We start from the raw sequence: 12,692 nt of genomic DNA on the forward strand, positions 1-12,692 counted from the left end.
AACATGTTTACATTTTCATTAAGGTAATTAAAAAGACAGGGTAGAAGTAAAAATAATGGAGCAGCCTGTTATTTTCTTAACAAAAAATCTAGGATAATTTTCGGTATTTATATAATTCTTGTTATCATACCCAGATTAAGTATATATGGAAAATTGGAGTATTTAAATTAGAATATATTTATTGATGAGAATATGTTTGTTATCAGAATATATTTTTATAATTTTGACACACAGGTTATCCAGGGATATAAAAAACTTCCAACTATTGTAGCCTAGATTAAACAGTATAGTACATTGGTCTTAATGACATCAAGCATCAACCGATAGAAGCGTAAGCTACAATGGGACAAAGTAGAATCTCTGAAATGACTTGTCTCTAGTGGAAAAGATTGATATAAGACAGTGCAAAGTGACGTAAAGTGTAAAGCGCTGCAGCCCTGGAGGGTGAAAAGCATGACGCCGAAGAGGATGGATTCGAGTATGACGAGGATGAGATAGCGGAGGCTCGACAACAAGGGCCTACCGAGGACGAAGAACTCCTACTGGAAGGTAGAGGACTGGATGTTGTAGTTGCTTAGCTTCTTGTGATCTGCCGTGTGAAAGTCTCCCGACCTTGACTATAAGTAGCTTTGCACCGTCTTCCACAAATCTGTCCTTTCTTCTACTTAACTTGTCTATGTTAAGAGAGCGATAGGCCTACTGAGCACAAAGAACTCCTACTGGAGGGTACGAGGACGTAGGATGATTGGTAGTTGGCTTAGCTTCTTTGTGATCTGCCGAGTGAAAAGTCTCCCCGACCTTGACTATAAGTAGCTTTGGCACCGACTTCCACAAAATCTGTCCATATCTCATCTACTTAACTTGTTTCTAATGTTAAGACAGAGCGATAGGCCTTACTGAGCACAAAAGAACTCCTACTTGGAGGGTAGAGGACGGGATGTTGGTAGTTGCTTACTCTAGTGCTCTGCCGCTGTAGAAAATGTCTCCCGACCTTGACTATAAGTAAGCGCTTTGCACCGTCTTCCACAAAATCTGTCCTTTCTTCTACTTAAACTTTGTCTCTATGTTAAGAGAGCGATAGGCCTACTGAGCACAAAGAGACTCCTACTGGAAGGTAGAGGACTGGATGATGTAGTTTCTTAGCTTCTTGTTGAGTCTAGCCGATGTGAAAGTCTCCCGACCTTGACTATAAGAAGCTTTGGCAACCGTCTTATTCCACAAAAATCTGTCCTTTCTTCTACTTAACTTTGTCTATGTTAGAGAGAGGCGATATGCCTACTGAGCACAAAGAACTCCCTACTGGAGGGTAGAGGACGGGGATGTTGTAGTTGCTTATCTTCTTGATGATCTGCCGTGTTAAAGTCTCCCGACCATGAACTATAAGATAGATCTTTGCACCGTTCTTCCACCAAATCTGACCTTTCTTCTACTTAACTTTGTCTATGTGTAAGACAGCCGATAGGCCTACGAGCACAGAAGAACTCCTACTGGAGGGTAGAAGGGACGGGATGTTGTAAGTTGCTTATCTTCTTGTGATCCTGCCGTGTGGAAAGTCCTCCCCGACCTTGACTAATAAGTAGCTTTGCACCCGTCATCCACAAATCTGTCTGTCCCTTGTCTTCTACATTAACTTTGTCTATGTTAATACAAGCGATAGCCTACTGAAGGCACAAAGAACTCCTACTGTGAGGGAAGAGGACGGGTATGATGTTAGTTGCTTAGCCTATCTTGTGATCTTCGCCGTGTGAAAGTCATCCCGACCTTGACTATAAGTAGCATTGTGCACCGTGCTTCCCACAAACTTCTGTCCCATTCTTCTACTTAACTTGTCTATGTTAAGAGAGCGATAGAGGCCTACTGAGCACAAAGAACTCCTACTGGAGGTAGAGGGAGCGGGATGTTTGTAGTAGCTTAGTCTTTCCTGTTGTGATCTGCCGTGTGAAAAGTCTCCCGACCTTGACTATAAGTAGCATTGCAGACCGTCCTTCCACAAGTTAATCTAGTCCTTTCTTTCTACTTTAACTTGTCATATGTTATAAGACAGCGATAGGCCTACTGAGCACAAAGAACTCATACTGGAGGTAGAGGACGGGAAGTTGTAGTTGCTTTAGCTTCTTGTGTGATCTGCCTTGTGAAAGTCTCCCGACCTTGACTATAAGTAGCCTTATGGCACCGTCTTCCACAAAATCTGTCCATTCTTCAACATAACTGTCTAGTGTTAAAGAGTGGAGCGATAGGTCCTACTGAGCACAGAAGAACTCCTTAACTGGAGGGTAGAGGATCGGGATGTTGTAGTTGCTTAGCTTCTTGTGATCTGCCGTGGTGGAAAGTCCACCCGACCTTGACTATAAGTAGCTTTGCACCGGCTTCCACAAATCTGTCCCTTTCTTCAACTTAACTTGTCTAAGTTAAGAACAGCGATAGGGCCTACTGAGCACAAAAGAACTCCTACCTTGGAGTGTCGAGGACGGGATGTTGTATGATGCTTATCTTCTGTTGTAGATCCTTGCCGTTGTGGTGAAAGTCGTCCCGACCTTGAACTATAAGGTATGCTTTGCACACGTCCTTCCCACAAATCTGTCCTATTCTTCTACTTAACTTGTCAATGGTTTAAGAGAGCGCGAATAAGGCCTTACATGTACACACAAGAACTCCTAACTGGAGGGTAGAGGACGGGATTGTTGGTAGTTGCTATAGCTTCTTGTGATCTGCCGTAGTGAAAAGTCACTCCCGACCTTGACTATAAGTAGCTTTGCAACCGTCCCTTCCCACAAAATCTGTCCTTTCATCTACTTAAACTGGTCTATGTTAAAAGACAGCGATAGGCCTACTGAGCACAAAGAACTCCTACTGGAAGGGTAGAGGACTGAATGTTGTAGTTGCTTTAGCTTTCTGTGTGATCTGCCGTGTGAACAGACTCCCGCCCTTGCCGTATAAGTAGCTTTTGCACCGTCTTTTCCACAAATCTAGTTCCTTGTCTTCAACATAACATGTCTATGTTAAGAGAGCGATAGAGCCTACTGTAGCACAAAGAACTCCCTACTGGATTAGTTGGTGGTAGAGGTACGGGATGTTTTAGTTGCTTAGCTTCTTGTGATGCTGCCCGGTGTGAAAGTCTCCCGACCTTGACTATAAAGTAGCTTTGCAACCGTACTTCCCACTAATCTGTATCCTTTCTTCTACGCTTAACTTGTCTTATGTATAAGACAGCGATAGGCCTACTGAGCACCAAAGAACTCCTACTTGGAAGGGTAGAGGAGACGGGAAATGTTGTAGTTGCCTTACTTACTTGTGATCTTGCCCGTGTTGAAAAGTGTCTCCCGACCTTGACTATAAGTAGCTTTGCACCGTCTTTCCACAAATCTGTCCCTTTCTTCTAACTTAACTTGGTCTAAGTTAAGAGAGCGAATAGGCCTACTGAGCACAAAAGAACTCCTACTGGAAGGGTAGAGGAGCTGGGATTGTTGTAGTTGCTTAGCTTCATTGTAGATCATGCCGTGTGAAAGAGTCCTCCCGAGACCTTGACTATAAGTAGCTTTGCACCGTCTTCCACAAATCTGTCCCTTTCTTCTACTTAACATATCTATTTATAAGAGAGCGATAGGCCTACTGAGCCCAAAGGAACTCCTCAACTGTGGAAGGTAGAGGACTGAAATGTTAGTAAAAGTTTAGCTTAGCTTCTTGTGATCTGCCGTGTTGAAAGTCTTCCCCGACCTTGACAATGAAGTAGCTTTGTTGCACACCGTCTTACCACAAATCTGTCCATCTTCTACTTAACTTGATCTATTTTAAGACAGCGAGTAGTGCCTTACTTGAGTCACAAAGAACTCCTACTGGAAGGTAGAAGGACGGGATGTTGTTATGTTGCTTAGGCTTCTTGTGATCGTGCCGTGTGGGATGTGAAAGTCTCCCCCGACCTTGACTAAAAGTAGCTTTGCACCGTCTTCCACAAATCTGTCCTTTCTTCTACTTAACTTGGTCCTAATGTTAGAGACAGCGATAGGCCTTACTGAGGCACAAAAGAACTTCCTACTGGAAGGTAGAAGGATCTGAATGTTGTAGTTGCCTTAGATTCTTGTGGTCTGCCGTGGTGAAAGTCTCCCGACCTTGACTATAAGTAGCTTTGCACCCGTCTTCCACTAATCTGTCCGTCCTTCTACTTAACGTTGTCTATGTTAAGACAGCGATAGTCCTACGTGAGCACAAAAGAACTCCTACTGGAAGGTAGAGGACTGGAATGTTGTAGTTGCTTAGCTTCTTGTGATCTGCTTCTGTGATTCAAGTCCCTCGACCTTGACTTTCGGTAGCTTTGCACAGTATTCCGGAAATCTTCTTTCTTCTACTTAATTTGTCTGTGTGAAAAGATCTATATGTATGCTCTCTGAGGAAGAATTATTGCTGAGACGTGTGGAGGTCCGGTGTTATGTTGCTTTGAGTTTTGTTTTCTACTGGACACTAACCTTGATATTGAAATTTTACCTACGCATCATCTTCCAAAAATCTCTCTCCAACGTTATGGCTTTATTTTAAAAGAACAATAAGTACTTACTGAGGATGAAGAACTCCAGGTGGAACGAGGAGAACCTAGTGTTATATTTGCTCAAATTCTCTTTTCAAATTCTGACTTTCAGTAGGTGCACAATATTTCATAGCATTGCCTTTTATTTTGTCCAAGATGTATATAACTATGATAAGAGTTCAGTAAGATCTTCTGAGGATGAAGAACTCTTCAATTAAAATGATAAGGAGCAAATGTCTTCACTTTTAGTAGATTTGCACCATTATTCACAAAACCGCCCATTGTTGATGATCTTCTTGTGTTGTGCTTTTCTTTGAAGGCTCACATCTTCAAATTCAGTAGATGTGCACCATTTTCACAAAACCGCCCTCTCTTCTACCAACATGCATGTCATTGTGTTTAGAGAGCAACACCAATACTGAGCGTAGTGAATTCCTTCTGGAAGATAGAAAGGACCGAGTGTTACAGTTGCTTAGCTTCTTGCATTTCTTGCTGTGCTGTACATTCGGAACCCTTTCGAGTTCCAGGAAGGATGCACTATCTCCTGCAAATCAGTTCTTTTTCTTACACACGAGTGTCTCGATGTGCTTGAAGAGTAACACGAATTGTAAATATTACATAGAACTAATTTCTTAACTAACTATTCTCTTATTTAGTACACCTCCATTTAAGAACAATCGTTCTTGCTCCAAAACTTTTGTCATCTTTTGGATTCATATAACTGATAAGAAACGATAAGTAAACAAGTGTTTTGTAGTGTTGTGCACTGTGTTTCTATTTAGAATAGTTAAAGCACTGAAGTAGTGTAACAGATGCACCCTTTTTAATCAACAAGTTTATTTATTATGTTTGAGTTTTACAATATTTGCACTTGTGTGTAAGCCACCATTGTTGGAGAAACAAGAACCTCTAACAATAACAACCTTTTTGGTATGACGTTATTCACAATGATCGTTGTTTATGTGTGGTTTATCAGTTGGATTGTTTAGCGCACTGGACTGTTCAACATGTATTTAAAGTAAATTATATATTTATCAACAATAGTAACTTCAAATTAATTATTAAGGACTCGACAGCGACAGGACCTCCTAAAACGGAAGGACTCTTGATGGAAAGTTCCCAGTGATTTGGACCTTGTTAAATAGGTTTATATTAGTCCAAAGGAGAACGCTATTGGTTTTGACGTAAGAAGGTTACAAAGGTCAGTCCATCTGCTCATCTGTCCGATAACTCCTGATATAAAGGTACTAGAGACTTGGAACTTCCTCTTGTCCGCATAATCAGATTGTTTTGCTTCTCCGTGTTCAACACGTGTTATATGCAGACCATGTTTGTTAGGTCCCACTCGGGTATGTAGCCTACAGTACTTGCGCCGCTGGGCCCCAATTATATTTAAATTGGTGGTGCACATTCATATTAATTGTTTCTTCGTGCTGGTAGGGAAAAGTACGATGCTTGCGTGCGCGCGTCTTAATTGTGAATTAATTCATAGCCACATACAGGGTACGTGATCGTAGTGGTGATTCGCTGTCCTTTTTAGCTATTAAACCGCACCAAACTTGGAGCTAATTTAACCTGTGTATTTCAGATAACCACATATATAGATCCTTAAATAGGCGTCTTTCAGTCTCTTTATCGAGTTGGGTGACTGTTATGTGTATTCTACAAAAAATGTAATATTAGAAAAAGAGATCGTTTAATATTTTTCACCCTTTTGATAACATCCAATTTCAACCTCCACCATAACTAGAGTGGCTGACGATCGATTTCTTCTTAGGAAAAATTAAATATTGTAGGATACAGAACTAGGTTTTGCTTATACAGTGAAAATTGGTTTTCGCCTCTAAGACGATTACTATCCATGCCATACCGCGTGTCGCGTAACAGGCTTAGCTAAGGGTAGAAGGAGGGATGTCACACAGAGGGACAAATACCATTATCGAACTCGATCTTGCTTATGAGTAAATGAAGGTTTATTTATGATTTCAAGTCTGTAGCTGTATTCGTTCTAGAGATATACTCTTCGCTAACGCTTAACAAAATCCCATGGAGGAACATACAGTGTGAGTTAAAAGTATGTTTAGTTTTTGATGGATAAAGATGGAGAGATGGAACTTGGGACACCTTTCTAGAAAATATAAGTAAACTTTTGTATCACTGTCAAAACTTTGCCCATTTCCCCAAAATGGGATTTTGAAAGGGGGGGGGGTAGATGGCTCAAAATTTTAAATGTGAAGACCCATTAAGTGACATCTCGTTTGAAAGGTCCTGACAAAAGATGAACCGTGGTAAAATGTTGAGTCTCCCCAATCCCATTTTCGCCCGGGCAGTGGCGCGCTGATTTCCATTACTGTATTTGTCGTAGAGATATACTAACGCCAGACTTCTCTTAGAGATAATTATATTTGTGTCAGACTTCTCTAACGTTCAACCAAATCCCATGGAGGAATATATATCATCATCGAACTCGATCTTTCAAAAGTATGAACTCGAAGGTTTATTCAAAATTGCATCTCTGTAGTTCAATACGTTCTCGAGATACCCTGCGGGCAGAGAAACAAGCTAGGGGAATATGACCAGCCACCTGGTTTAGATGTTACTTTGAAAAACAGTATCTGCCTGAAAATAGTTCGAAATAAGCGCCTCGTTTTAAAACTGGAAATCGTAACATTATAGGCAGACAAGGTTGTCTCGTGGTCGAGTACAGTCAGGTTAGTTGCAGTCTGCAGTAAAATGTATTGGGTTACCAAGTCGGCCCTACTGCAAGGCATTACGCCATGAGGCTGGCACCAGGCCAAGTTCCAAACAAGTTGGCCGAGTGCCACAATGTGTCATGGGCTATTAGCGCCACTTCCGTTCAGCATTTCTACGAAATCCGTGGCGTCTGAGATGAATGGCGTTTCCACGACCTGACTTCAGCCAGGCTCCCTTCGCCCTCCGTCGTGTCGTGGGAGAATCGTGTTAGTGACCTCGGAGCCCTTGATGTTGCGTCGGGGTTACGTCTGCAAGGGTGTGTGACAGTCGCAATGTTTGCATCCCAGGACTTTGGGGTTGGCCGGGTTGCGAAATTGAAATTAAAATACACGTGTGATAGACGTAAAAACCATTGGATTTAGTAATATAACACGTTGACTTCGATGGAGGCACTGTGTGAAGTCAAACCTCGTGTGTTTGAACAGTACCTCGTAGTGAATGAAACCAGGATATGGGAATTGTGGGTCGTTTTCTTTCTCAAATTTGTTGGTACACGATGCTTTCATGCGTGCGACCACAATCGTGTGAAAGGAAACTCAAAATTTATAACACACCAAGCAGTTCGAGGACTGTAGGAGAGCTTAAGATGATTTTGCACTTGTTTAGGGCTTAACGACTACAATGTTCCTACATCTATACATTCTGTAACTTATTGGGGTTATAGGAAGGGGTGGACGCAAAAGGAGTAGGAAATTTCAAATTCTAGTTAAAAACGATTCAGGGTCGTTAAGAAAACAATAGAATCGTGTTCTGTAATCGTGTTCTTAAGGTCTTTCACCCGGTGTGTTTGTAACTGACCCTTACCTGCAAGATTTTACGTTCATTCCTTACGGAAGGTGAAGGTGAATAACCCTACAGACTGATTCGGCGTGTGGTTCAGACACGATCCACCAGGAAGTGAAGAATCAGTTAAAAAGGTATTTGCTCCTCCCGAGTGTTTTCAGCAGCTCTATTGTGTGTATTTCCAGACAAATCGGTCCGGGGTATCGTCCGGTAACAGTGACGTAATGAGGAGTCAGAGACCGCAGCTGCCTGCAGACACACGGCAAGTTCCTATCTCAATAGCCGCCTTTGTGCTCTCGTGATCGCATCATCTTCGATCTGTTCCGGCGGCGGCCACTTAGTCTGCGGTAGAGAATCGTCGCGTCGATCGTTTTGTCGATTCTTCTGTAACAGCATTGCAGCGTGACAAGTGTCTGCGGTGTGAGGTGGACAAGAGAGGGCAGGATTGTTACGTTGATAAATTCCTTTACATGCTATCTCGAATTCGTGAATGTTTGGTCTAGATCCTTTTCACCTTCCGCTTAAGGTTCTGCTTGCGTCAATATCGCAAACTCTGACCGCTCATGAGCAACATCGTTTCCTGTTTTTCTACCGTTTCTGCGATAAGCAGCCCGCTGGCCACCCCCCCCCCCACTCCAAGTACCGGGAATTAGTTACCTGACCCACCTGCTGAGAGCTCTCTCAATCCTCCTGAACCCTAGATCTGGCAGTTTCTAAAGTTCCATAGTACTATTCCATGTTTTGCATGCGTTCTTTTTGAAATTCATGATACATATTTTTATACTCAACATACCAACAAGTGGCTTTGCTGTCTTCGTAAAACTTTGAAGTTTATTTATGTACCAATAAATATACCCACCTATCTTGTTTTATATTAGTTTTATAAAGTTGAACGAACACATGACGTAACATTTGTAAACAAAAACTTCAAGTTTGGCGAAACGAAGAAATATGTGAAATAGCAAAATGTTGTTTGGTTCATAGAACTTAAAAAAAAAACTCGAATAAACATGGATATAATTTTTTTTTCTTAAACGTGAACAGCCATTAACTTTAAAGCGTAAGAGTTGTCGAAAAGTGTAAGTGTAATAAAACTTGTACAACTATAGTAAGTCAATTATTACGTGATATTAATGTGTATTAAAAATAAATTTAATATTGTGTCTGTATTAGTAAATAACTGAATTAAAACGGCGCAGTTTTCACAGGAAAACTAATACAGTTATTAGTATATACAGTAAAATTGCGAAAATGGTGGTGAAATGTCATAATTTCTAGCCAATTCAAACTAAAATTTGTACTATGACAATACACAAGGATAAGTTTACAATACACTACTCTGATAAGTTCTATACCAATAAAAGTCTCTCTACCAATAGAAGGTTACAAAATGGTTACTATCCATACTGTAAAAATTCACGACATAATGCAATTTTACGAACATGCATTCTATGCGATGCACGAATATTACAGGAAGACGGTTCTCAATGTTACAGGGATACGGTGCACGAATATTACAGGAAGACGGTTCTCAATGTTACCGGGATACGGTGCACGAATATTACAGGAAGGCGGTTCTCAATGTTACCGGGATACGGTGCACGAATATTACAGGAAGACGGTTCTCAATGTTACCGGGATACGGTGCACGAATATTACAGGAAGGCGGTTCTCAATGTTACCGGGATACGGTGCACGAATATTACAGGAAGGCGGTTCTCAATGTTACCGGGATACGGTGCACGAATATTACAGGAAGGCGGTTCTCAATGTTACAGGGATACGGTGCACGAATATTACAGGAAGGCGGTTCTCAATGTTACCGGGATACGGTGCACGAATATTACAGGAAGGCGGTTCTCCAATGTTACCGGGATACGGTGCACGAATATTACAGGAAGGCGATTCTCAATGTTACCGGGATACGGTGCACGAATATTACAGGAAGGCGGTTCTCAATGTTACCGGGATACGGTGCACGAATATTACAGGAAGGCGATTCTCAATGTTACCGGGATACGGTGCACGAATATTACAGGAAGGCGGTTCTCAATGTTACCAGGGATACGGTGCACGCAGAAATGTTACAGGGAGACGATGCACGAATATTACAGGAAGGCGGTTCTCAATGTTACCGGGATACGGTGCACGAATGTTACAGGGAGACAGTGTGCAAATGTTACAGGGAGCCGACGCAGAAATGTTACAGGGAGACGGTCTAAAAATTTTACAGGGAGACGATGCACGAATAATTTTGTCAGGCGACCTACGCACGAATGTGGAATACCTACACAACGTTTAATCCGAATTCTAGAACGTAGCATAGGACCAGACAGACAGCTGTACTTTTTTATCGATAGGATCCCTTCTCTGCTTTGGATGCCGTACGGTATTTATGATTTAAATTTATTTCCACGGATATCCGGATTTGAATTCCAGTTTGAGATTAAAACTTTCATTTCTGAACAACTTTCCATCCATCCGAGTCTAGCCGGAAGTGAGATGTAATCCACGTCAAGATTCGTATCTTTCAAAAAACACTCAGAGGGACCAACTGTTATAAAAATGTAGGTGATTAAAACATTGCGTGTTAATGGGTGTTCGTTATCTCCCCGACCGTTATCTCACGTTTAGTATTACACATGTGACTGGAGATGTCCGGGGATAATCCATACACCTCTTGGTGGCGGATGTAAACACATCAGTATGGCGGAGAAGGGAAGGAGCGGGAATGTTTGACAACTGGGGTGCTACAGACTCTGATAAGGGTGTATCGACCGTGACAGGGGCGGCTCCGCCAATCTCGAGCCTTGACCCACTGATATGTGCTGACCCCTCCCCCCTCATCACCCCCTTTTTACTCTTAGCGTCGCCCCTGACCTGGCTCATATTTTATTCATTTACCTGTTACAGTATATTTTACAGGTGTACCAACAGTTAGTAGGGAGACGTCAGGTCACCCCATGTCTCTCTCAGTTTCCAAATGCATCGTTGATCTTGTTAACTATAAATATGTCGGCGAACTTTAATTGGAGAAATTCCAAACTTTTAAAACTACCGTCCAATATAGCGGTTAACTTCGCTGCTTTTGGAATACCCTGTTGTTGTGTCTCATTATTTTCGATAGGAATAGCAAATGAAATGAAAGATGTCTTTATTGAACACAAAGAAAAACATTCAATTGGCGAGGTTAGGACTATTAAGTCCTCTCTAACACCCAACCATAAATTTATAAGGGACACTTTTAGTGTAAAACAGAGCCACAGTATAGCCGTTTACGTCAAAAATGATAATCTGTATATATATATATATATATATATATATATATATATTATATATACAGATTTTATATATATATAATTTCAATTAACATTGAATCACAAAAGTACTTGCTCCGCCGGGACTCGAACCCGGTCTCTCTTTCACTTGCCGGGTGAACGTCTTACCATTACACCACAGAGCCCTAACTTTTTACGATTCAATTATTTTGTATTTGGCTGTTTCTTTCACATATGTGTTTAGATAACCAAACTAACATATGATCGGAAGACCAAATACCTGTCAAATGACTTGTTTACATTCATTAAATTTGTATAAGTGGCATTTTTATATATAATAACAAGAATGTTCTTCATGAGATTAAGAAACAAATAAATAAAATGAAAAACTGGAGGGAAATTAACAGACATTCACCCATCACCATTCTTACAAAGCCATCGTCCCATACTCCATGCCACGAAATCGTCAACCCGACGAGGCCCGAAACAGATGGTCCTTAACCTCCTCCCGAAACCGTTCCCGACTACGAATACCTCTGATCCGGCAGATTATTCCAGAGTCGATAGCACAGACGATAGTGATTTTTATGTTTAGACGTTACATTATTTAAATGAACCTTCATTTCCACATTGACAAAAATGTGTTCTATGATGGTGCATGCTTTATGGAATTTGGCTGAGCGCCATTGAAGCCACTCTGTGTACTGGCAATATTTTTTTATGTCTGCCAGGGGAATGTAAACATGTCTTTTCTGTAAGATTGCTTGTCTATACAGTTGAACGTTGCATGCAACCTCAGCGTAGTCTGTTACGCGACACGTGCCACCTTCTACGTTGTGTATGACGGAAGTCCCCATGACCGACTACGCGACATCGGTATTTGTGCGCCGGCATTGGAGACGGTCGCCTGGGCTAAAATTAGCCGCGGACGAGTCCAGCTGAGCGGCCTACGCTTCTATTGCGTAGTACAACGTACCGTCAAGTACGTTGTCAGTGTCTTTAGCACCGTGAACGCCAAGTGGAGTGCGTAGATTCTATAAAGGTACTAAATTTAATCACTGCAGTAACCGATACATTATCGTACTGTGTGAGATTTTCACGTTTCTCAATCGTACTAAGAAGGTAGGAGTGCGCCAACTGTTGCGTAAATGGGCTTTGTCGCGATTGCATAATTTCAAGTCCATAATTTATTTATATTTTTTATATTATATTTATATTTCATAATTTATTTCATTAGGCTACCGTACCAAAAGTGTTAGGATTTTACTCAATTAGTTTGCAAAATTATTTCCCGCGATTTTCTCGTGCCATCAGGTCACCATTAGACCAATGTGAGAATGTTCGCTAACGCTCAGCAA

At 41.5% G+C, this 12,692-nt stretch overlaps 1 protein-coding gene across 4 annotated transcripts in view; it reads left to right on the forward strand.

Moving 5' to 3' along the window:
* LOC124367984 (trafficking kinesin-binding protein milt-like) overlaps nucleotides 1–12,692 on the forward strand; it is a 143,955-nt gene that overhangs the window by 77,032 nt on the left and 54,231 nt on the right. The window contains exon 2 of one of the 4 annotated variants that reach the window (XM_046825245.1): nucleotides 235–549. The exons of the other annotated variants lie outside the window; for them this stretch is intronic. The gene's annotated coding sequence lies outside the window, so the exon portion shown is untranslated. The remainder of the gene's footprint in view (nucleotides 1–234; nucleotides 550–12,692) is intronic. 4 annotated transcript variants of the gene reach the window in all.

Source organism: Homalodisca vitripennis, chromosome 8 (assembly GCF_021130785.1).
Source record: "Homalodisca vitripennis isolate AUS2020 chromosome 8, UT_GWSS_2.1, whole genome shotgun sequence".
Classification (NCBI taxonomy): Eukaryota; Metazoa; Arthropoda; class Insecta; order Hemiptera; family Cicadellidae; genus Homalodisca; species Homalodisca vitripennis.